This window comes from Theropithecus gelada, chromosome 6, assembly GCF_003255815.1.
Source record: "Theropithecus gelada isolate Dixy chromosome 6, Tgel_1.0, whole genome shotgun sequence".
NCBI classification, from domain to species: domain Eukaryota; kingdom Metazoa; phylum Chordata; class Mammalia; order Primates; family Cercopithecidae; genus Theropithecus; species Theropithecus gelada.
This window is the reverse complement of record NC_037673.1, coordinates 127,788,063-127,815,370: the sequence shown is the minus strand read 5'-3', so window position 1 is coordinate 127,815,370 and position 27,308 is coordinate 127,788,063.

The window sequence follows — 27,308 nt, the reverse complement described above, 5'->3', positions numbered from 1 at the left end:
AGAATGGCGTGAACCCGAGAGGAGGAGCTTGCAGTGAACTGAGATCTGGCCACTGCCCTCCAGCCTGGGTGACAGAGCAAGACTCCGTCTCAAAAAAAAAAATATATATATATATATATATATTTCTCCACCGGGCCTGGTGGCTCACGCCTGTTATCCCAGCACTTTGGGAGGCCAAGGTGGGCGGATCACGAGGTCAGGAGTTCAGGACCGGCCTGGTCAATATGAAACCCCGTCTCTACTAAAAATACAAAAATTACAAAAAACGTGGTGGCGGGGTCATGTAATCCCAGCTACTTTGGAGGCTGAGGTAGGAGAATTGCTTGAACCCAGGAGGCGGAGGTTGCAGTGAGCTGAGACCGTACCATTGCACTCCAGCCTGGGCGACAAGAGCGACACTCTGTCTGTAAAAAAAAATTATAGATGTATATATATGTACACACACACCCCCCAAATATCAAGCCCTCATCCCTGGAGAACTTGTAAATATTGCTTTATTTGGAAAAATGGTCTCTGCAGATGTAATTAAGCATTTAGAGATGAGATTATGAGTGGGGCCTAAATGCCATCACAAGTGCCCTTGTAAGAGAGAAAGGAAGATACCAGAAGAAGGCAACATGAAGATGGCAGAGAGAGAGGTAGCCACAAGTCAAGTAATGTTGACAGCTACTAGGAGCTAGAAGAGGCAAGGAAGGGTTTCTCACCTAGAGCCTCTAGAGGAGATGGTGCCCTGCCAACACCTTGATTTTGGATTTCTGGCCTCCAAAACGGTGAGATGATGAATTTCTGTTGTCTTAAGCCACCCAACTTGTTGTAATCTGTTATAGCAACTCAAGGAAACAAATGCAAGTTACTATATATGTCTGATGACAGAGATCCAGTCCCTGCAGTTAAGGATGTGGTGGTCCAGAAATACACTTCCTTTAACCCCTCCCACCCCCAAGAAGCGCTTGATAGATGAGAACTGGCTCTCCCAGAGGCTGCCTCTGGAGAAGCCTGGACAACCTATTATTATTCTCATTTCAGACATTCTGGTAAGTATATACTGGTATCTTGTGGTTTAAATTTTAATAGTGACTAATAATGCTAAGCATCTTTTCAAATACTTATTGACCATTTGGACCATTTTGTGGTCTGTTCAGGTCTGTAATTGTTTGCTGTTTGTTGCTACAGTATTGAAATACTTTTGATTTTTATAATGACCTTATATCTAGCACCCTTGCTCAGTTCATTTATTAATGCTAACAATTTATAGATTCTCTTGGAATTTTCTGCATACTCCTGTCATCTGTTCATAATAACTTATTTATTTCTAGTCATTTTGCATTTTCTTTTTTTTCTTGTCTTATTGCACTGGCCAGAATGCCCAGTATGGTGTTGAATAGAAGTGGTCAGAATGGGCCAGATGCAGTGTCTCACACCTGTAATCCCAGCACTTTGGGAGGCCGAGGTGAGAGGACTATTTGAGCCCAGGAGTTCGAGACCATCCTGGACAACATGGTGAAACCCCATCTCTACAAAAAATTAGCTGGGCGTGCTGGTGTGCAGCTGTGGTCCCAGCTACTTGGAAGGCTGAGGTGGTAGAAGGATCACTTGAGCCTAGGAGGTTGAGCTGTGATCACACCACTGCACTGTAGCCTGGGTGATACAGTGAGACCCTGTCTCAAAAAGTGGTCAGTATGGAATTCCTTTCTTTGTTCCTGATCTCAGCGAGAATGCATTCGGATGTCACCATCAAGCATGCTGATTGCTGTAGGATTTTGGTGGTATTTATGAGTTTAAGGAAGTTTTATTTATGCCTTGCTAAGAAAGTATATGGTGTTGAATTATGTCAAATGCTTTTCTTGAATCTGTTGAGATGATCAAATTATTTTTATTTTACCTGTTAGTCTAGTGAATTAATAATGTATTTCATAGTGTTCCTCCCTCCCTGTCTACCCCTACCCTCCTACTTCACCATTCATTTTATTAGAATAAACTTCCCACTTAGTCATGTTATTATTTCTGTGTATCTCTGGATTTATTTTGCAATATTTCTTTTTTTTTCTTTTTTGAGGTGGAGTCTTGCTCTGTTGCCCAGGCTGAGTGCAGTGGCACGATCTCAGCTCACTACAAGCTCCGCCTCCTGGGTTCACACCATTCTCCTGCCTCAGCCTCCTGTGTAGCTGGGACTACAGGCGCCCGCCACCTCGCCTGGTGAATTTTTGGTATTTTTAGTAGAGACAGGGTTTCACCGTGTTAGCCAGGATGGTCTCCATCTCCTGACCTTGTGATCTGCCCACCTCGGCCTCCCAAAGTGCTGGGATTACAGGCATGAACCACGACGCCCAGCCCCAATATTTCATTTAGAATTTTTGCATCTGTATTCAAGAGAGAGGTGGTGTATAATTTTCCTTTCTTTTCATACCCTTGTCAGATTTTGGTGTTAATGTAAAAATGTCCTCGTGGAAAGAGCTGGAAGTTGTTTCCTCTTTGTCTATTCCTCGGAGAGTTTATGAAAGATTGAACTGTAGCCACTTTAGCCTCCCTGACTCTCGCCTCTGTCTCTTAAAATCTGGAAAAATTGGTGGACTCTGGCCTGGGTTTCCCCTCCCTTGCATTATGGCCTAGAAATGTTCTTCAGGAAATAAATTCTCGGGCAGTGGCAGGGCTTACCTCTTTTTGTTTCATGTTCGGTCAGCAGTTAACCGTTCTTCAGTGCCTGATGGCCCATGTCTTAAGTGACATAGTTTTAGATACATTTAGTTTTTTTTTAGTTGCTTCAGGCAGGAGGATAGAGTGACAGGTATTCCATCTTGACTAAGAGTAGAAGTCTATATGTAATATTTTAATACAGCTGTCTCAGTAAATAATAGAAGCTCACACACACACACACCCCTTCCCACCAAATCAGTAAGGAGACAGGAGATTGGAACAACATAGTGAACAAACTTTATCTAATGGGCCTATGTAGAACACTGTATCAATAACTGCAAAATATGTATTATTTACAGATGAACATGAATCATTTATTAAAGTTGAATAAATGTTAGGCCATAAAGAAACTTAGTATTAAATTTCAGAGGGCTTAAATCATATAGAGAAGGCAGTCTGATTACAGCAGAACTAAATACAAATTATGAAATTTGGAAGAAATGTACCTCCACATCCAGTGGAAAACTGAAATTATTTTGAACTGAATTGAAATGAAAATATGAATATCAGAACCTTTTGGATATGACTAAGGCCATACTTAAAGGGAAGTTTATAGCCTTAAGTGTATATATTAGAAAAGAAGAAAGGTTAAAAATTAAGCACTCTCAAGAAAGTAGAATAAGAACAGCAAGTTAAAGTAATGGAACAGTAGAAATTAATAAGAATATATAACTTACAAAATATTAATAAGTAGGTTCTTTGGCCAGGCATGGTGGCTCATGCCTGTAATCCCAGCACTTTGGGAGGCCGAGGCAGGCGGATCACCTGAGATCAGGAGTTCCAGACCAGCCTAGGCAACATGGTGAAACCCCATCTCTACCAAAAAATTACCCAGGCGTGGTGGCGAGCGCCTGTAGTCCCAGCTACTCGGGAGGCTGAGGCACGAGAATTGCTTTTTGAAAAAATAATTGGTAAATCCTTGGTGAAAATGATCAAGGGAAAAAGTAGCAGAACTAACCAGTGTTGGAGATGGAAAAGAATTATTTGGTTGGGGAGTGGGGACAGGATCTTGTTCTGTTGCCCAGGCTGGGGTGCAGTGGTACAGTCATAGCTCATTGCAGTCTCAACCTCAAGTGATCCTCCCACCTCAGTCTCCTGAGTAGCTGAGATTTCAGGTGTGCCCGGCTACCTTTTTTTTTTTTTTTTTTTAAGAGAAATGAGATATCACTATGTTCCCAGGCTGGTCTTGATTTCATGAGCTCAAGTAATCCTTCCACCTCGGCCTCCCCAAGTGCTAGCGTTACAGGCATGAGCCACTGCACCCAACCAAAGAATTATTATAATTTTTTTTTTTTTTTTTTTTTGAGATGGAGTCTCACTGTCTTGCTCAGGCTGGAGTGCAGTTGTGTGATCTTGGCTCACTGCAACCTCTGCCTCCCGGGTTCAGGCAATTCTCCTGCCTCAGTCTCCTGAGTAACTAGAACTACAGGCACATGCTACCATGTCCAGCTAACTTTTTGTATTTTTAGTAGAGACAGAGTTTCACCGTGTTAGCCAGGATGGTCTCCATCTCTTGACCTTGTGACCCACCCACCTCAGCCAGAATTATTATAGTTACAAAGTAATTAGAGAGATATTAAGACATTTGAATAAGTAAAATGTACATGAAATATACAAATTCATAGAAAACACAGCTTACCAAAACTATAACAAGATAGAAAACTTCATAGTCATCTATTAAAGAAATTAAATCTTCTTTAAAAGCTTTTCCACAAAGAAAACTTCAGTCTTGGATGACTTTACTGGTAAGTTCTACCGAACACTTACAGAAGAAATAACGAAGTTGCATAACAAAATCTCAGAAGTGATACTTTTTTTTTTTTTTTTTTGAGTCAGAGTCTCACTCTGTCACCCAGGCTGGAGTGCAGTGGCACTATCTTGGCTCACTGCAACCTCCACCTTCCAGGCTCAAGCGATTCTCGTGCCTCAGCCTTCCAAGCAGCTAGGATTACAGGTGTGCGCCACTGCGCCCGGCTGATTTTTGTATGTATTTTTTTTTTAGTAGAGACGGTTTCACCACGTTGGCCAGGCTGTTCTTAAACTCCTGACCTCAGCCTCCCAAAGTGCTGGGATTATAGGGGCCTGGCCAGGATGTCTTAAATAAGATAAAAGAAAATGTAACTCTAAAGGAAGTGATTGATATATTTGACTATACTAGAATATATTCACCAAAAAAAACACCATTTACAAGAATAAAAAGCCTGTAGAGTTGGAAAATATATTAATTCATATAACCTTCAAAAGACAGGTGTCCAGGTATATATACCAAAGAAAAGGAACACCCAATAGAAAAATGGGCAAAAACCTTAAAGAAGCACTTCATAAAAGAGAAAATGATCTAATAAACATATGGAGAGGTGCTTTATCTCATTTTGTAAAACTCGACATAGGTTCAGAATTGGCCATGGGGAAGTGTTAACTGTGCTGCTGTCTAATGTGGAATGTAGTGGCAGATGAACCTGGGAAGAGGAGAAACAAGAAAAGGGCTTAAAGGGGGAGAGATGGTAGAAGAAAAAAAATATACTGGATACAGTGGAACCACCAGGTGGCACCATGCTACAACATGACTCTTGGAAGTCTCCTTTTAAAGAGAGAGCAAGGTAATTTCTTAGTCGTCATTCCAGATGTTTCTGCAGCCAATAGTGAAATATTTGGGGAGAATCTTCCTTCATAGAAGTAACAAAATTGAAGCATTTCCAAACCAGGAAATGTCATAGAATTTTAGATTCTAGTTGGATAATCTTTGGACAATAGTGAATGAATAGTATGGTATTAGCAATACTCTAATACGTATAGTGTTTGTAAATGTGGGCATAGGATTTGCAATACTCAGTAAGCATTGATTTTTTTCAGGGATCACAAGAGAAACCTACCAGAAGATATAAATGGTCTGACTCTGAATGGGAATGAAAAACATACCTGCATAAAATATGCACTAAAAGAAAAGCAAAAGTCTAACAATATATATTGAACAACTGTATATTCCAAAGACTCCCTGGCAAGTTCTCATCTGTTCTGAGCAGTTGGTATTTTCAGCGTTCTTCATTCAGTTTGGCCATTTTGGTGAGTATGTAAATGGTATTGTGGTTTCATTTTGCATTTCCCTAGTTATTAGTGGGGTTGAGCACCTTTTCATATTACTATAGGCCATTTCCTCTTTTATGAAATGCCTTTGCAAGTATTCTTTTCTAATGGATTCCTAGGTGTTCTTCATATATTCTGAATCTGACTCCTTTGTCAGTTATACCTGTGGCAAACAGCTTGTCCCACTCTGACTTGCTTTGTCATACACTTAGTGGTGTCTCTTGAGAAGTTCTTAATTTTAAACTAGAGAAATATATTATTCTTTTCCTTTATAGTTAGTGCTTTTTGTGTTGTAGGGTTCTTTTTAAATCATTTTCTACTGACTTTTTTTTTTTTTTAAACGGAGCCTTGCACTGTAGCCTAGGTTGCTTGCCTCCCGGGTTCAAGTGATTCTTCTGCCTCAGCTTCCCGAGTAGCTGGATTTATAGATGTCCACCACCATTCCCATTTTTGTATTTTTAATAGAGACAGGGTTTCACCATGTTGGCCAGTCTAGTCTCAAACTCCTGACCTCAAGTAATCCACCCACCTCAGCCTCCCAGAGTACTGGGATTATAGGTGTGAGCCACTGCACCCAGCCTTTGTGTTCTGTTTAAGAAGTCCGTACTCCAAGTTCATGAATATATTCTGTGTTACATTTTAAATGCTTTGCCTTTTAAATTTAAAAGAGATCTGGAATAGGTATTTATGTGTAGTGTGAGGTAGGAGTCAGGTTTCATTCCTCTACCTACAGATTGTTCCTGCACCATTTATTGAAAAGACATTTTATTTTGTGTAGCGCACTTCACTGCCATCTTTGCTGTAAATCAAGTGTCCGTGTATATAACTGAGTTTATTTCTGGGGTCTGTATTCTGTTTTATCAGCGTGTTTGTTTCTCCATTTTCCAATACCACACTCTTAATTACTCTAGTATTATCATACATATCAGTATCTTAATGAGAAAGTTCTCTAACCCTGTTCTCCTTTTTTGATATTCTTGTATCATTGCATTTCCAAAAAATTTTAGAACCAGCTTACCAACTTACACACAAGTACACTTACACATATGCACACAATTACAATTTCGATTGTGATTTTCTTGAATTTATATATCATTTTGAAGGAGAGTAACATCTTGAAATTTAGTCTTCTGATCTATGAATGTAGTATATTTCTCCATTTAGATTTTCTATTGCTCTATTCTGTTGTTTTGGTTTAAGAGTTTCATACTTTTTACGTAATATTTATTTTTAAGCAGTATGTTTGATGCTATTACAAATAGTAGCTTCTAAATTTTCAGTTGTTAATTATTCTCTCTTTTAAGAGGTGGTGTCTTGCTCTGTTGCCCAGGCTGGAGTGCAGTGGTGCAATCACAGCTGACTATAGCCTCGACCTCCTTCAAGGTAGCTGGGACTACAAGTGCACACCACATGGACCCAGCTAATTTTTTAATGTTTTTGTAGAAGACGGAGTCTACTATTTTGCCCAGGCTGGTCTTGAACTCCTAGGCTCAAGTGATTCTCCTGCCTTGGCTTTCCAAAGTGTTGGGATTACACTCATGAGCCACTGTGCCCAGACTTTGATTATCTTTTGTCAAATAGAAATAAAATTGATTTTTTTAATGTTGCTCCAGTGTCCAACAGCCTTACCAAACTCACTGAATCCTAATAATAATAATCTCAGGTTTTCTTTATAGGCATGTAATCTGCCGCTAAAGGCAGTTCTATTTCTTCTTTCTAATTCTTATTCCTTTTATTTTTTCAGTTAGCCAGAAACTTTCAATGTAATGAATAGAAGTGATGATAGAGAAAAACTGTCAACACTTCACCAATTAATACACTGTGTGCAGTAAGTTTTATGTATTAACTCTTTGTCAGATTAAGAAAGTTCCCTGCGATTTTTAATTTGCTGGAATTTTTAATCATTAATAAATGTCGAACTCTGTCAAGTGCTTTTTCTGCATCTATTGAGATAATTGTGGGTTCTTTCTCCTTTATTCTATTAACATGTTGTCCCAATTACCATGGCTGTGTAACAAATCAACCCAAAATTTAGTGGCATGAAACAACCATTTATTATGCTTGTTTATTGGTCAGGAATTTGCACAGGGCTTAGAAAAGCTGGCTTTTCTGTGCTCCACAATGATTAAGGCCTTAGCTGAAAGATTCAGGCTCAGGACAGGAATTATTTGAAAGCTCACGGCTGAAAGTTAATGCTGGCTGTTGTTTGAGGCTCTATTCCTGATCACGTGAACCTCTCCATGTGATCTCTCCATAAGGGCTGTTTTGGCCTGTCTCAGATCATGGAGGTTGAGTTTTAAGGGCAAGTATCCCCAAAGAGAGAGCCAGGCAAGCTGTATCACAGTGTGTCACCCAGGTTCAGTGACAGGGAAGCAGAGGAAATTGTTGATAAAAAGTAACAAGGTTCTAGAAGAGCATGTCAGAGAATATTGATGTGGCTGTTTTTGAAAAATACAATCTGCCACCCTGGTGACCTAGTAGTCATGCCCTTTGCCATTTTCTACTGTATCATCCCCTTGATTATGACTGGGACCTGTGAGTTGCTTCACAGCAATAGAAAATGGCAAAGGTGATGAAATGTAGCTGCATGATTATGTTACACTATATAAGACTCCATCTTGCTAGCAAACTAGCTCTAGGCTCTCCTTGGTTTAATGAAGTGCACATGTTGAGGAGAAACATGGGGACAGGAACTGCAGGAGGCCTCTAGGAGCTAAGGGAGGACTGCAGCCAATAGTCAGCAAGAAGCTGGAGCCCTCAGCTTCCCAGCCACAGGAAATAGATTGTGTTAACCATTTGGGTAAGATCGCAAGTGACTTCTTCCCTAGTTAAGCCTAGACAAAAACAGGCTACAGTTCAGTGATCTCTGAGGGTAGTAGTGAAAAATTCAGTGTTTTATTGGATAAGGTGCTCATCTTTTCTAAATTTCAGTTTCCTAATTTATAATGACAATATTGTTATCTGTAGGTGTTCAAATAAAGTCCACTCCATTCTGATTGGGAGAGCACAGTGTATATTTTATACTTGAAATGCATTTTATATAACATTTAAAATACATATTTCAAAAATATTTCTTTAAAATTATTAATATTAAAAGTAATATTATTTAAATTATTATCAAATAAGATCTCCCTGTCAACAACAGAAAACCCAATTTAAAATGGGCAGAAGGTTAGGCAATACCTGTAATCCCAACACTTTGGGAGACCCAGGCAGGAGGATATCTTGAGTTCAGGAGTTTGAGACTAGCCTGGGCAACATAGAGAGACCCCACCTCTACAAAACATTTTAAAAATTAGCCGGGCATGGAGGCACATGCCTGCAGTCTCAGCTACTTTGGAGGCTATTCGGGAGCATCACTTGATCCTGGGAGGTTGAGGCTGCAGTGAGCCATAATCATGCCACTGCACTTCAGCCTGGGCGACAGAGGGATACTCTGCCAAAAAGGGGTTGGCAGCAGCAAAAATGGCCAAGCACTGTGGCTCACACTATAATCCCAGCACTTTGGTAGGCTGAGGCAGGAGGATTACTTGAGCCCAGGAGTTCATGACCAGCCTGGGCAATGTGGTCAGACCCCATCTCTACAAAAAATTTAAAAATTAGCCAGGCGTGGTGGTGGATACCTGTAATCCCAGCTACTCAGGAGGCTGAGGTAGGAGGATCGCTTCAGCCCAAGGGGATGAGACTGCAGTGAGCCCAGATTGTGCCACTGCACTCCAGCCTGGGTGACAGAATGATACCCTGTCTTTAAAAAAAAAAAAAAGAGAGAGATTTGAATAGATATTTCTCCAAAGAAGATATAGTTGGCCAGTAAGCACATGAAAAGCAGTTCAGTGTCACTCATCATTAGGGAAATACAAGTCAAAATCACAACAAAATACCACCTCAAACCCATGAGGATGGTTACTGTCAAAAAGATTGAAAATAACCATTGTTGGCGAGCATGTGGAGATATTAGAGGTCATGTACACTGTTGGTGGGAATGTAAGTAATGTAACTGCTGTGGAAAATAATATGTAAGTTCCTCAAAATATTAAACATGGTATTACCATATGATCCAGCATTTCCACTTCTGGGTACATATATATGTGTGTGTATGTGTGTGTGTGTATATATATATATGTACATATATAGAGAGAGATATGCAAAAGAATTGAGAGTAGGGTCTCAAAGAGGTGTTTGTACACCCTTGCTCATAGCAGTGTTATCAGCAATAGCCAAGGCAGAAGCAACCCAAGTGGCCGTCAGTGGATGAATGGATAAAATGTGGGATGCACACAATGAAACATTATTAACCTTGAAAAGGAAAGAAATTCTGACATACTATAAAATGGATGAATCATTTTACAATTGTTTTAATTTTTTTCTTTTTTTCTTTTTTTTTTTTTTGAGACAGAGTTTCGCTCTTGTTGCCCAGGCTGGAGTGCAGTGGCATGATCTTGACTCACTACAACCTCCGCCTCTTGGGTTCAAGTGATTCTCCTGAGCCTCCCGAGTAGCTGGGATTACAGGCATGCGCCACCATGACTGGCTAATTTTTTTATTTTTAGTAGAGACGGGGTTTCTCCATGTTGGCCAGGCTGGTCTTGAACTCCCGACCTCAGGTGATCCACCCACCTTGGCCTCCCAAAGTGCTGGGATTACAGGTGTGAGCCACCGTGCCCAGCCAATCGTTTTAATTTTTAATTTTTTTTTTGAGATGTAATCTCGTTCTGTCGCCCAGGCTGGAGTGCGGTGGCACGATCTCAGCTCACTGCAACCTCCACCTCCCGGGTTCAACTGATTCTTCTGCCTCAGTCTCCCTGAGTAGCTGTAATTACAGGCACATGCCACCATGCCCAGCTAATTTTTATATTTTTAGTAGAGAAGGGGTTTCACCATGTTGGCCAGACTGGTCTCAAACTCCTGACCTCAGGTGATCTGCTCACCTCGGCCTCCCAAAGTGCTGGGATTACAGGTGTGAGCCACTGCACCCGGCTGATTTTTTTAACTTTTAACTTTTGTGGGTACATAGGGTATATATATTTATGGGGTACATGAGATGTTTTGATACAGGCATGCAACATGAAATAATCAGAGGGAGAATGGAGCATCCATCCCCTCAAACATTTGTTTATCTTTTGTATTACAAACAATCCAATTACACTCTTTTATTTAAAAATGTATACTATTGACTGTAGTTACCCTATTGTGCTGTCAAATAGTAAGTCTTACTCATTCTAACTATGTTTTTGTACCATTAATCATCCCCACCTCCCCCTAACCCCCCACTACCCTTCCCAGCCTCTGGTAACCATGCTTCTACTCTCTATATCCATGAATTCAATTGTTTTTATTTTTAGATCACATAAATAAGTGAGAACATGCGATGTTTGTCTTTCTGTGCCTGGCTTATTTCACTTAACTTAATGATCTCCAGTTCCATCCATGTTTTTGCAAATGACACGCAGGATCCCATTCTTTTTTATAGCCGAATAGTATTCCATTGTGTATATGTACCACTTTGTTTGTTTGTTTGTTTGAGGCAGAGTCTCTGTCACCCAGGCTGGAGTGCAGTGGCACAGTCTCGGCTCACTGCAACTTCCACCTCCTGGGCTCAAATGATCCTCCCACTTCAGTCCCCCAAGTAGCTGGGACCACAGGTGAGCGCCACCATGCCCAGCTAATTTTTGTGTTTTTAGGAGAGACGGGGTTTTTGTCATGTTGCCCAGGATAGTCTCAAACTCCTGAGCTCAAGCAATCTGCCTGCCTCAGCCTCCCAAAGTGCTGGGATTACAGGCGTGAGCCACCGTGCCTGGCCTGTACTACGTTTTCTTTATCCATTCATCTGTTGATGGACACTTAGGTTGCTTTCAAATCTTAGCTTTTATGAGCAGTGCTGCAACAAACATGAGAGTGCAGATATCTTTCCTTTCTTTTGGGTATATATACCCAGCAGTGGGATTGTTGGATCATATGGTAGCTCTATTTTTAGTTTTTTGAGGAACCTCCAATAGTTCTCCCTAGTGGTTGCACTGATTTATATTCTCACCAACAGTGTACAAGGTTTCCCTTTCCTCTACATTCTTGGCATTTGTTATATACTGTCTTTTGGATATAAACCTAACTGAGGGTGAGATGATTTCTCATTGTAGTTTTGATTTGTTGCTATTTGTGTGTCTTCTTTTGAGAAATTTCTATTCAAGCCTTTTGCCCATTTTTTGATTGTATTATTAGATTTTTTCCAATGCAGTCATTTGAGCTTCTTATATGTTCTGGTTATTAATCCCTTGTCAGATGGGTAGTTTACAAATATTTTCTCCCATTTTGTGGGTTGCCTCTTCACTTTATTGATTGTTTCTTTTGCAGTGCAGAAGATTTTTAACTTGATGTGATTTCATTTGTCCATTTTATTTATTTATTTGTTTGTTTGTTTGTTTGTTTATTGAGACAGAGTCTCTTTCGGTTGCCAGACTGGAGTGCAGTGGCGTGATCTCGGCTCACTGCAAGCTCCACCTCCTTGGTTCAAGTGATCCTCCTGCCTCAGCCTCCAGAGTAGCTGGGACTACAGGCGCCTGCCACCACGCCCAGCTAGTTTTTGTGTTTTTAGTAGAGACAGGGTTTCACCACGTTGGCCAGGATGGTTTCGATCTCTTCACCTCGTGATCCACCCGTCTCGGCCTCCCAAAGTGTTGGGATTACAGGCGTGAGCCACTGTGCCCGGCCCCATTTGTCCATTTTTGCTTTGGTTGCCTGTGCTTATGGGGTGTTGCTTGTGAAATTTTTGTGAAATCTCCAATGTCCTGGAGATTTTCCTCAATGTTTTCTTATAGTCGTTTTCATAGTTTGAAGTCTTAAATCCTTAATCCATTTTGATTTGATTTTTTTATATGGTGAGAGATAGGTGTCTAATTTCATTCTTCCAAATATGGAAATCCAGTTTTCCCAGCACCATTTATTGAAGAGACTGTCTTCAGTGTATGTTCTTGGCACCTTTGTTGAAAATGAGGTCACTATAGGTACATGGACTTCTTTCTGTGTTCTCTATTCTGTTCCATTGGTCTTTGTCCGTTTTTATGCCAGTACCATGTTCTTTTGGTTACTATACCTCCATAGTATAATTTGAAGTCAGGTAATGTGATTCCTCCAGTTTTGTTCTTTTTGCTTAGGATAGCTTTGGCTATGCTGGGTCTTTTGTGGTTCCATATAAATTTTAGGATTTTTTTTTCTATTTCTGTGAAGAATGTCATTGGTATTTTAATAAAGACAAAATAGATGAACCTTGAGAACAAACATGCCAAGGAAAATAAGCCAGTCACTGAAAGACAACTATTGTATGATTCCACATATATGTGGATACATGAGAGCATATATATGAATTTATGAGGTACTTAGAGTAGTCAAATTCATAGATAAAGTAGAATGGTGGTTGCCAGGGGTAGGGGGAAATGGGGAGTTATTTAATTAGGTATAGTTTTGCAAGATGAAAATGTTCAACAATGTGAATGTGGTTGTACAACAATGTGAAAGTACTTTACTGATATGTACTCTTAAAAATGGTTAAGACTTCTGGGCATGGTGGCTCACACCTGTAATCCTAGTATTTTGGAAGGCCATGGGGGTGAATCACTTGAGGCCAAGACCAGCCTGTGCAACACGATGAAATCCTGTCCCTACTGAAAATACAAAACTTGGCTGGGTATGGTGGCGTGCGCCTATAGTCCCAGCTACTCAGGAGGCTGAGATACGAGAATTACTTGAACGTGGGAGGCGGAGGTTACAGTGAGCCGAGATCATGCTACTGTGCTCTAGCCTGGGTGACAGAGGGAGAATCTGTCTCCAAAAAAAAAAAAAAAAAGTTAAGACAGACCAGGCATGATGGCTTATGCCTATAATCCCAGCACTTTGGGAGGCTGAGGCAAGAGAATTGCTTGAGCCCAGGAGTTGAAGACCTGCCTGGCAACAGAGCAAGACTCCTGTCTCTACAAATAAAAACTTTTTAAATTTAACTGAGCATGGTGACCAGCACCTGTAGTCCCAGCTACTTGGGTGGCTGAAGTGAGAGAATCACTTGAGCCCTGGAGTTAGAGGCTGCAGTGAGCTATGATCCCATCACTGCATGCCAACCAGGGCAACAGAGTCTCAAAAAGGAAAAAAAAAAAAAGGTTAACATGGTAAATTTTATGTTGTGTATATTTTACTTCAGTTAAAAAAATAAAGATCTCCTGACGCTTTGGCTTTGGATCAAAAAGGTTTTCGATCTCTGTAAAATTCATGTTAGTATGTGACTTGATTTACAATGATGCAGAATCGATTCGACTCTTTTGTATTTTTTACTCTATCCCTTTTGATTATTGTAGCACCTCTTCGTCTGTTTTATCCATATACATTGCTGCGTGAGTTATTTTCTTTCTTCTCTATCAGTCTATCCACAAGATCTCTGAAGAGATCAGGTGTCCAAGCTTTGGCCCAGCAAACACGTTCTAGAAACTTCTTGCCAGGGAAGCAGCCATTCTCAGCTCAGGTAAGGTTGTTCAAAGCCAACGGCAGGTGGGAAAATAGAAGGAAACATTATGGAAATCAAGTGTACATTAAGAATTACCTTATAGTGACTTGCACACACAGCTGAAAAATGAAAATCAGACTCAATTGCCCGATGTACTTTTCTCTTTTCACATTTGCATGCATACTTGGGATAAACAATAATGGAGACCACCTGTGCCCAACATGCTATGCCAGCAGAAATTGTTGCCTTCGGTGAGGTCTTGTTAAAAAAGCAGGTATGTGAGAACCTGACCATAATAAGAACTGGAGATGCTAAAAGAGACCATGTTAAAAGCTCAGGTTTTTCAGCAACTACTCAAGACCTCAAGACTGGGCCGTGTTTGTTCCTCAGGCAGCAGGAATTCTGCACGGCTCTATAAACTGTAACACACGGGGTCTTTGTTTGCTTGAGGGCACTAAGATGATACCTGGTGTTTTATAGAGAGCATACGTGCTGTGCATCGCATATGGCAGGGAGTTAATAGTGGATGAGCAGATGATGAATGGCTCCAGAAAAGCAATTTGATGTTTTCAGTTGAAACCTCAGACACAAATCTTGATGTAGCATCGCATGTGGAAAGCACCATGTGCCAAACCCTGTGACACGGGCATGGGACTTCCCTAGCCTTCCAGGCGCTAAGGAAGGGGGCACCCCAGTGCAGCCAAGCCAGGAAGTCAATGAGAGGCAAACACAGCCTAGGATTAAACAAACCTCTTAGTGATCTCCTTGGCTTAGAATCTGGAACGCAGGGCAATTCTTTGTCCTGCCTTACATTGGCACCCTCGTCTTTCTGCTTGGCAGTTTGTGAACTCAGTAGAGAGTTTTCTCTCTTGTCTCCCAGTCACCTCTGGCAGCTCTCAGACATAATGAATAACCTGAGGGCAGGCAGCACTTCAGTCTAGCTCAAGGCTGTTCTTGCGAAAGTTACTCAGGCCCTTGGTTTTCATAAAAATGGGAGATTTGCAAGGACTAGTGAAAGACAAAATCAGCAGCATAGGCTTCTGATGAAACAGGTGCTAAAAATGCTCACATAATTACAATCTCCATTTTCCTTAAAAAAAAAAAAAAAAACCCACAAAGTAAAACTTCCAAAATAGGTTCAATTATTGGTTTATTCAGTAGACTTTTTTTATTTTTATTTTTATTTTTTTGAGAAGGAATCTCTCACCGTCACCCAGGCTGGAGTGCAGTGGGGCAATCTTGGCTCACTGCAAACTCTGCCTCCCAGGTTCAAGCGATTCTCCCGCCTCAGCCTCCTGACCAGCTGGGACTACAGGCGCCTGCCACCACACCTGCCTAATTTTTGTATTTTTAGTAGAGACGAGGTTTCACCATGTTGGCCAGGATGGTCTTGATCTCCTGACCTCGTGATCCACTCGCCTCAGCCTCCCAAAGTGCTGGGATTACAGGTGTGAGCCCCCACACCTGACCATTAGACTTTTATTAGTTCCAGATTTCTACTTTATAGCCCCAACCTAACAGGGGAGGAGGGAAGGGAGCTCAGCAAGTTCCGGCACAGGAGGAGCTGAGTAAATGCAAGTCCTGTGATGGGCATGGGCTTTGCTAATGTGATCTCATTCTCACAACCATCCTAAAAAGAGCTTTTAGTCTCCCAGTTTCATAGATTATGGAACAGATGGTTGGAGAGGATAAATATCTTGCTCAAAGCCAAAGAGCTAATAACTGGGTATTCCCTGGAACACCCAAGGGTCAGGATGCAACACCTCCAGGGCACTTGAGCTCTCCTTCCTGCTCTCCACTTGTCATTTCAGCTGTCTGTTGGCCTCATCCTTCCCTACTGCCAACAGATTTTCTTCACGTGCTGGGCTATAGTTATGTGGAATGTCTGGGGTTATACAGGAACTGACCCCGCCCTGGAAATTCCAGGGAAGACCTCACCCTGGCCTGCTCTCATGTACACACCTGTGGGGAGGAGAGAAATGCTTACTGTGACTTGCAGGCCCACCAAAACCCCACAGATTGGGGAAGCAATAGTTGCCCAAAGAAATGGATTTGGGAGTTGTTATAAGACAGGGAAACATGGGAACTCTTGTAGGACAAAATGGTGAACTGGGGTTAAGTCTGGTAGGTCACCTGCTGCCAGTGCTTATCTCTGTTGTCTCAAAGGGGACAGTCATTTACATAGGTCTCAGAGAGGCAGATGCAGAAAAGAGGCCTGGCTGGAGGGGGAATGCCTGCAGCCTCAAATCTTTTGCTCATCAGGAGCCCAGACCCCTGATTCTGTGCCCTGGAAACTTAGGAGGATGTTGTATTATTTAAACCAACTAGTGTAGGCTGAACAGGAATCAGAATGAAAGGCTTCAAATATTTTTTAATTTGAAAGTAAGTACTAAAAATAGGCAGTTACCAAATGCCAGTAACAATCTATTAGCAGTACCTACCCCAAGGTCCAGGCCACAGCAGACACCTTGTGGGCTTTGGGGAGGTCAAGGCCAGAAAGCACGTTCAGTGTCTGCTGCAAGTAGTGAGTGAGTCCACTCAGGCCCAGGCAAGCCCACAACCCTACCTTCCCCGTCCTGTGCTTCCTGGAACAGAAAGAGCTCTTTGGCCTCATCTTGTCTATTTGATCCTCGGGGAAGCCATGAACTCAAATAGAATTTAAAGGCAAATTGTCTATTTTTGGTAATGATAGAAAAATAACTACTTTTAAAGCTTGTTAGCTCTTCAGCATGTTATAGCTCTAGGGTTTCAGAGAAATGAACTTGACAAGCAGGAGTTCAGGGGCAAAGTCAAGTTTCTCCTTACGTTTTGCACTTGTACAATCTCAGTGCTGACTAGCAACTTGATCTCTAGTGTCCTAGGAGATTTTATGGATTACACGTGAGAGATCATTTGGCATTTGGGTCTATTCGATGTGTATAAATGCCTCAAACATGCTTCTCTCATGGGAGTTGCAACCCTCCATCACTGCCCACTGGTTTTCACCTCCCTCTCTGGCTGCAATCCACCACAAACAGTACATGTGTTAGTCTCTCTTGGTTTGTTTTTTGAGCTTGAGGGGTTTTTTTGGCATTAAAATAAATTGCGGTAAAATGCATGTAACAAAATGTACTTGTCTTAACCATTTTTAAGTATACAGTTCAGTAGCATTAAGGAAATTCACGTTTTGCAACCAATCTCCAAAACATTTTTACCTTGCAAAACTGAAACTCTATACCCATTAAACAACTCCACAACCCCACTGCCCCTCTCCCTTGGCAACCATCATTCTACTTTCTGTGTCTATGAATATGACTACTCTAAATACCTCAAATAAAGGGAATCATATTTGTCTCTTTGTGGCTTATTTCACTTGAAATACTGTCCTCAAGGTTTATCCATGTTGTAGCATGTGTCAAAATTTCCTTTCTTTTTAAGGCTGAATATTTCATTGAATGTATGAACCACATTTTGTTTGTTCTTTCAAGGACACCAGGTTGCTTCCACTTCTTAGTTATTGAGAATAATGCTGCTGTGAACATGGGTGCACCAGTATCTCTTTGAGACCCTGTGCTCAATTCTTTTGGTTATATACCCAGAAGTGTGATTGCTAAATCATATGGTAGTACTAGTTTTCATTCTTTGAGGAAACTCCTTATTGTTTTCCATAGCAGTTGCATTATTTTGCATTCCCACCAATAGTGCAAAAGGGTCCCAATTTCTCCACACCTCAACACCACTTATAATTTTATTTTGTTTGCATAGTAACCATCCTCATGGGTGTAAGGTGGTATCTCATGATTTTGATTTGCATTTTCCTAATGATTAATGATGTTGAGCCTCTTTTCATGTGCTTATTTGTCAAATATATATCTTCGAAGAAATGTCTATTCAAGTCCTTTGCCCATTTTTAAATCAGATTGTGTTTTGTTGTTGACTTGTAGGAATTCCTTATGTATTCAGGATATTAACTCCTCATCAGACGTATGATTTGCAAATATATTTTCACATTCCATAGGTTGCCTTTTCACTCTATTAATTGTGTTCTTTGATGCACATAAGTTTTAACTTTTGAGGTAGTCCAACTTGTGTATTTTTACTTTAGTTTCCAGTGTTTTGGGTATCATATCCAAGAAATCATTGCTACATCCAATGTCAAGAAATTGTTCCCTCTATGTTTTCTTCTAGGAGTTCTATAGTTTTCGGTCTAATCCATGGTCTTTAATCCATTTGATTTTTACATACGGTATAAAGTAAAGATTAGAATTCATTCTTTTGCATGTGGATATCTAATTCCAGCACCATTTGTTGGGGTAAAGAAACAACTGTCCTTTCTCCATGGAGTGGTCCTTGCACCCTTGACAAACATCATTTGACCACACATGGGAGGATTTATATCTGAACTCTCTATTTTGTGTATTAGTTTATATGTTTGTCTTTATGCCAGTACCACATTGTTTTGATTACTATAGATTTGTAATAATTTTTAAAATTAGAAAAGATGAAACTTACAACCTTTCTTCTTCCAACATTCTTCTTTAGCAAGATTATTTTCACTCTTCAGGGTCCCTTGAGATTCCATATGAATTTTAGGATGGGTTGGTTTTTTCCTGCAAAAAATGCCATTAAGATTTTTAAAATATTTTTTATTTTTATTTGTAGAGATGAGATCTCGATTTATTGCTGAGGCTGGTCTCAAACTACTGATCTCATGCAATCCTCCCACCTTGGCCTCCCAAAATTCTGAGATTACAGGCATGAGCTGCTACACCCAGCCACCATTAGGATTTTGATAGCAATTGCATTAAGTCTGTAGATTGCTTCGTGTAGTATGAACAGTTTAACAGCGTAAGTCTTCCAATCCAATAACACAGTATGTCCTTTCATGTACTGATGTCATCTTTAGTTTCTTTCAGTAACATTCTATAGTTTTCAGTATACATGTCTTTTGCCTCCTTGGTTAAATGTACTCCTAGGTATTTTGTTTTAATTTCTGATGCTAATGCAAACAACTGTTTTCTTAATTTCCTTTTCAGGTTTTTTTTATTGTTGTAACACAACTGATTTTTTGCCTGTTGATTTTTATACCTTACAACCTTGCTGAATTTGTTTATTAGTTCTAACAGGCTTTTGGTGTTGTCAGAACTAATAGAATAATTAGGATTTTTCTACATATAACATTATGTTGCCTGTGAAGAGAGATCATTTTACAACTTCTTTTCTAGTCTGGGTGCCCTTTTTTTTTTTTTTTTTTTTTTTTTTTTGCTTAATTGCTCTGGCTAAGACTTCCAGTATTTTGTTCAGTAGAAATCGTGGAAGTAGATAATCATGTCTTGTTCCTGATCGTAGAGGAAAAGCTCACAGTCTTTCACCGTTGAGTGTGACATCTGCTGTGGGTTTTTCATATATGGCATTTATTACATTGAGGTAATTTTCTTCTCCTAGTTCGTTGAGTGTTTTTATTGTGAAAGGGTGTTGAACTTTATCAGATTTTTTTTCTTTTTTGCATCACTTGAAATGATTATGCGGGTTTTTCTGTCATTCTGCAAATGTTGAGTGATTTTCCTATATTGAACCATTCTTGTATTCCAGGAATAAATCCCACTTGGTCGTGCTGTATAATTCTTCTAATGTGCTGTTGAAATCGATTTGATAGCATTTTGCTGAGGATTTTACATTGCTTTTCACTTGCTGCTTTCAAGATTTCTTCTTTGTCTTTGCTTTTTGATTATAATGTTTCTCAGTGTAGGTCTCCTACTTGTTAATTGAGCCTCTTATATTTATATTTCTATTTCATTCCTCAAAGCTGGGAAATTTGCAGACATTATATTTTTCACATAAGCTCTTTGCCACTTTCTGTCTTTTGTTTGAGAACCTCATAATGTATATATTGGTTGGCTTGATAGTGTCCATTAAGTCCCTTAGGAACTGTTCACTTTTCTTCATTCTTTTTGTTCCTGACTCAGTACCTTCAAATGTCATGTCTTCAAGTTTGCTGATTCCTTCTGCTTCATCAAGTCTGTTGTTTCATCCTTCTAGAGAATTTTTCAATTCAACAATTACATTTTTCAGCTCCAGAATCTGGCTTTTAAAAAAATTTCTCAGCCGGGCATGGTGGCTTATGCCTATAATCCCAGCACTTTGGGAGGCCAAGGTAGGGATCACGAGGTCAAGAGATCGAGACCATCTTAGGCAACATGGTGAAACCCCATCTTTACTAAAAATACAAAAAAAAAATTAGCTGGGCATGGTGGCACGTACCTGTAGTCCCAGCTACTCGGGAGGCTGAGGCAGAAGAAGTGCTTGAACCTGGGAGGCGGAGGCCGCAGTAAACAGATCACACCACTGCACTCTATCCTGGGCAACAGAGTGAGACTCCATCTCGGGGAAAAAAAAAAAGTATCTGTTGATAGTTTCATTTTGTTCATACATTGTTTTCCTAATTTTATTTAGTTGTTTGGCATATTTAAGATACTTGTGGTGTTTTTGTTTTGTTTTGGGACAGAGTCTCATTCTGTCACCCAGGCCAGAGTGCAGTGGTGCAATCTTGGCTTACTGCAACCTCCGCCTCCCAGGTTCAAGCGATTCTTGTGGCTCAGTCTCCTGAGTAGCTGGGACTACAGGCACGTGCCACCATGTCCAGTTAATTTTTGTGTTTTTAGTAGAGACAGGGTTTCACCACGTTGGCCAGGCTGGCCTTGAACTCCTGGCCTCAAGTGATACACCAGCCTCAGCCTCCCAAAGTGCTGGGTTCACAGGCATGAACCACCACACCCAGCCTGACAGTTGTTTACATACTTTGTCAAGTAAGTCAGAGGTCTGTATTCTAATTAGGATTGATTTCTGGAGATTTATTTTATACGTTTGAATGGACTATGTTTCATTGTTTCTGTGTACACTTTGTGATCTCTTTTTGAGGTGTGGTTATTTGAAGAAACATCCAGCTCTCCCAGTCTTTACCAGCTGGCTTTGTGCAGGAGAATACCTTCACTAATCAGTCTAGCTTAAAGGCTCAGCGTCTTCTCAAACCGTTTCTGGGGCTGTGTCTTCCCTGGGACCTTGTGTGTGTTATTTTTGTTTACTTATGTTTACTTGTATTGTACTTAGGTGTCATGTGCATTCCTCTTCCTGTTATCTGTTGCCCCAAAGCACCGTGGATCTGAGAGCTGCCTGCTATTCTAGTGCACCAGAGCACTCCCCCTCTGCTTTACAGCCTCTAACCATGTGTCCAAAGTGTGTCACTGTTCCTCAGTGCTCTGAGTCAGGAACAACAGAAACTAGTCCCTTAAGCAGCCCTCAGACATCTAACTAGTAAGTTACAAGGCAAGTTCCACCTTTTTCCTTTAGTCCCAAGGGATAAACTGGGATTGAGGCAGTTTCCTTTGATAATGCCATGCTGCACCAGGGAAGAGGTGGAACAAAGGTGACTAAAATTTCATGAAATTTCCTATAACTTTGAGTGTGACTTGTTCTTGTTTAGACATTCACTTGGTTGCCGTAGCTTCTTAGCTGATTTCTAGAGTTTTTATAAGATATTTTGGTCTGAATATTGTCTATATGGTGTTTCCCTGGGGAAATGAGCCTGGAGCTTCCTAATCTGCCATCTTGCTGAATGTCATCCCTCTCATCTCTCTAGTTTAAAACATCATGTTATTTTGTCTTATATTACTGAATAAAATTAGTAAGATAAACAGAATGAAATCCAAATAGTATAGTATGGCATGAAATTAAAAATAAGTCTCCTTATCCAGTTCCCAAACCCCATTCCCACCTAAGGATAACCACTTGTAGCCATTTGTCTTTTGAAGTCTTCTGAGGGTTACTTCCTTTATTTTAAATAACGTAAGCATACCTTCATTTCTTGATTCATCAACTTTGAATTGTGCAAATGATTTTATGCACCAAAAGATGAGGCTTGTAACAGAATCCTTGTCCTCCTTCTTCCAGTTTTTGTTATATTTTTATATCTAAATATCTCATCTGTTAGAACTTCAAATGATAATTTTAAACATACATGTATAGAGTTCATGAGTTCTGAGTATGTAAAGGAGATTGACACTTATTCCCCTCCATTTCTTTAACCCCACACCATCTTCTGAATTTTGTTTTCTAAAACTTACGTTTTGTTCTGTGACTATAGTATTTTATGCTTTCACTTAAAAAGGTATTTAAATATATTTATAATTCACTGTACAGACAAGATATGTGATGAGCACTAAATGAAATGCAATATTTGTCTCTAAAGTCATCCCTGTCAGATGACATTTCCTTTCTTAAATTTTACAGAACATATTTACTGAGTGCCTCCTGCATGGCCCATCTGTTCTGGGCACTTAGAGTACACTCATTAATTGCTCAAAATCATATTGTATCTTTGGACCTGTTTTTTGGTTTAAACAAACATATCTACAATTGCCTTTCCTTTTTGTTTGTTGATGGTAAAATGTGTGACACAGTTTGGATATTTGTCCCTACCCAAATCTCTTGAATTGTAATCCCCAGTGATGAGGTGGGGCTTGGTGGGAGGTGTTTGGGTCATAGGGGCAGATCCCTCATGGCTTAGTGCTGTCTTTGCAATAGTGAGTTCTTGTGAAATCTGGTCATTTAAAAGTGTGTGTCCAACCAGGCGCCGTGGCTCTTGCCTGTAATCCCAGCACTTTGGGAGGCCGAGGCGGGTAGATCACCTGAGGTCAGGAGTTGGAGACCAGCCTGGCCAACATGGGGAACCCCGTCTCTACTAAAAATACAAAAGTTAGCCAGTTGTGGTGGCATGTGCCTGTAGTCCCAGCTACTCAGGTGCTGAGGCAGGAGAATCATTTGAACTCGGGAAGCGGAGGTTGCAGTGGGCTGAGATCGCACCACTGCACTCCAGCCTGGGCAACAGAGCAAGACTCCATCTCAAAAAAAAAAAAAAGTGTGTGCCCCCTCCCCCACTTCTCTCTCTCTTGCTCATGCTCTGGCCATGTGATGCCCCAGAAGCTGAGCAGGTGCTAGCACCATGCTTCCTATAAAGCCTGCAGAATCGTGTGGCAATTAAACCTCTTTTCTTTATAAATTACCCAGCCTTGGGTATTTCTTTATAGCAATGCAAGAAGGCCTAATACAGTGTGTTAACTGTATTACTAACATCTCAGCTTCAATGTCGCTGTCTCAGCACGGTGATATCTTAAACTACAGTTCCTCTCCTACACCCCGAGTTGTGTGTCCAGAGCACTTACCATTTTCTAATCTGTTACATAATTCACTTATTTATTTCGCTTAATATTTTTCTGCATCCCCCCAAGTAGAACAAAAACTCTTGGAGGCTTAAGGAATTTGTTCACTGCTGTATCCTCAGTGTCTAAACAGTACCTGGGCACATAATGCTCAATAAAAATGTTTTGATTGCATGTTATCTTCCTGCTATTGAATGGTATCCGTTTAATATGCTTCTTGTAAACAGTTGTTCTAAAATCTCTCATTGTTCATTCTAATTTGGATAGAATGCCTTCTAGGTTGGCTTCAGACCTAGAAATCCTGAGATTTATTTTATTACTAGATTTGTTCTCTATCTTGCAGTGTTTTCACGATGGGTGTGTGAAAAGTAAAGCCGTTCATTGCTAGTGTAATCATCTTTATTCTGCCATCTTACTTCATTGAGTATGGTTGTAGACAGAGTTCATTGAGAGTATGGCTGTAGACAGAATTCTAGTTCAAAATAATGTCTTCTCCAAAGTCTGAGGGGAGTGCCCCATTATATTCCAGACCACAGCATTGCTGTTGAGAAATCGGGTAATCTTCAAAAGTTGAAGGAATAATCAGAGAAATAATATTTCCCATAGCTGAATATATGAGTCTTCAGAACAAAAGGTCCTTGAGGGCTGTGAAGTGAGAAAGTATAATTGTAAAAACAAATTTTTTTTTAATTTCAAGAGACTTTTTTTAATCTTTTTCCTCTGAAGAGCGTTTTCCTTGCTTTCTTTTTGTAAAACTCCCATTAATCACAGATTGGACTGCCTGACCCTCTACTGTGTCCTTCACAGTAGAACGAGTATTTCCTAGATTATTTTGTTGTTGTTGTTGTTGAGACGGAGTGTCACTCTGTCGCCCAGACTGGAGTGCAGTAGCGCGATCTCGGCTCACTGCAACCTCCGCCTCCTGGGTTCAAGCGATTCTCCTGCCTCAGCCTCCTGAGTACCTGGAATTACAGATGTGTGCCACTATGCCTGGCCAATCTTTGTGTTTTTAGTAGAGATGGGGTTTCACCATGTTGGCCAGGCTGGTCTCGAACTCCTGACCTTGTGATCCGCCCACCATGACCTCCCAAAGTGCTGGGATGACAGGCTTGAGCCACTGTGTCTGGCCCTTAGATTCTTTTTGTAAAAGGGACAGGGTCTTGCTATGTGGCCCAGGATGGACCCAACTCTTGGGCTCAAGTGATCCCTCTGCCTCACCCTCCAAAGTAGCTGAGACTACAGACATGCATCACCATGCCCAGCTGGTATTTTTCTAAAATGTCTATTTGATCATACTAGTTTCCTATAGGAATATCAGATTGAAAAGAGGGAAGAAGGGAGAAAGGACTGCTTGTTTCTGTTTCTGGTTTTAGGAGTAGCAGATCTTTTTATGCTATTGGCCTAGATAGTCTGTGGTCTTAATTCCATTGTGCACCGATTGGATGTGGCTGCATTTACAGAGGGACAGTCCAGTCACTTATTAGGTACACTTACGCTGTACCTATCCAAGCAACGAAAATCAGGTGAGCAAAACCTACATACACTTTTGAAAAATTATAATAGGACACAATGGACATTATGGACATTGGAAAGAGATTGAACTTAAACCATTTGGAATCTGGGTGGTTTTGCCAAAAGACAGAAGCAGAGTAGTTTTTACCTCCTTTGCAGTATTTCTGAAAAGTGAAACACTTTTTTGTAGAAACCCGGAAACAGCAGCTGAAATGTTTTCTACACTCCCTGAGGCGGCAGCGCCTAGCAGATGAAGGCCTGCGGGAGAGCACACCAGCAGCGGAGGGTCTGGGGGGAAAGCGTGTTGTCTAAGGCAAAGGACCTCTGCCAGCTTACACATTTATTTGAAAGACACAGACATAAAAAGGATTAATATGTTTATGTAACTTAAAGCAATGGTAAGAAATAGATAACTAGGTGAGGCTCGTGAAGATTTTGAAAGAAATGTGTTACTTGCTTGCTGCTCCTTTAAGGGAGAAAAACAAAACAAAAAACATACCCCTAAGCCTAAGAATTCTTTCTGGGCCCCCAAGGCAGGTTCTCAGCTGCGTTTAACTGTCCAAAGCTACTGAACCCATGAGTTCTAGTGAGCAGTAAAAGCTCTAATGAACTCCATAGCTTGGATTTACAAAATATAAAATGTGGAGGTTAGAATGAAGCACAGTCTTCACTTTTCTACTAATAATATTACCTTCTAATGTGATGAAAATCAGTTTTCTTCAAAACCAAGATCACCATTCTTTGAGCATATTCTTATAAGGTCCCAGATCAAACACTTGATCTTATTCAGGGAGTAACTTATCTTTAGTAAAGACGAAGTTTTTTTTTTCTTCTAGGCATCAAAGGCAAACCAGATAGAACATTATTAAGATGACGGGCATTAAAAAGATGAGGTAGGGGTCAAAATGAGCCTAGAGGTTGCATGTATCTACAAGAAAGTTTTTTTTTTTTCCTTCCTGCATAGATGGAGCAGCTCATTGAAAAACACTTTTATTTTTTCAAAGATTCAGGGTCTTGCTCTGTCACCCAGGCTGAAGTGCAGAGGCACCATCATAGCTCAAGCTCTCTGTAACCTTGAACTCCTCGGCTCAAGGGATCCTGGGACAAAGTATCAAAGGCAAACCCTCATAGGCTGAGAAACATTATAAAAACCAAAAGTTAAAGGTGCCAAAACATAAAAAGTCAGATGAAGATGAGTCATTTAATGGTTTCATTCTTACTGGACCATTCTGGATGGAGACAATAAATAGAAGGTAAAATTTCTGTGACTTCTTTTACGTTTGCGAATAGTGTACTTTAAGCAGAGGTCACAGAATTTCCTTCGTCTTTATCAATTTTGTAGATTTTTGCATCTTCATAAATATTAGCAATTTCCAGACTCTGGCGCTGTATTTTATAGATTTGTCTTTTTGTGGTTATGTGCCCCTCCTTTAATGTTTTATGCACATCCTTTGGAAACATAAGCTCACAATGTAATTGCTCTTGGTCTACCAACATCAGTTTCTTCAGATACTTTTTCATAGTTGGGATGTCACTGGATTGTCAGAATTTTATTTTGCAAAGCACTTCATTTTAAGCCAATTTCTTTTTAGGATCTTTGGATATGGGATGGGGACAAAAGTTACCCTAAGTTTTGAAATACTCTTTTCTGATATTTGTCTTGACTTTTCTGTTTTTAGAATGTTTTGTGGCAATTCTCATAAAACGAAACCTAACACCTATTCTCAGTATTCAACCAGCAAAACACCTCACTTACCTGTGCACGTGATCTGATGCAACAAAGCGTCCCTAACAGGTTCTATCTGGTGAGTATGCAGACATACAGATCTTCGTCTTAAAACAGGTTTTAGCTGTGGCACTATGACATTTTGGATCAAATCTTTGTTGTGGGGGCTGTCCTGTACATCACAGGATATTTAGCAGCATCCCTACTTTCCACTGCCCAGGATCCTGTGCCACCCCTTCCTCAAGCTGTGATAACCAAAACTGCCTCCTGACATTGCTCTGATGTCTCCATGGGGAGCAAAATCACCCCCTGTGGGAACCAGTGTTGTAAACCATTTTAGAGGCAAACCATAAACTAACTCCCCAAACTGTGATGGGGACATAGTCTGTAACTTCCTAATACAGTAGCTGATCACTACATGATGCTACTAAGCACTTCAAATGTGGCTAAGTATGAGGAGAATTCTTAATTTCATTTCATTTTAATTAAGTCCTACATGTACTATAAGGACAAGATACTTCATCATGGAAAACTGTGTAGATATCTTGATACCTTTGTTAAACATCATGTGGGTTGATAGGCAATAAAAACGTACAGAAAGGGTTTCACCATG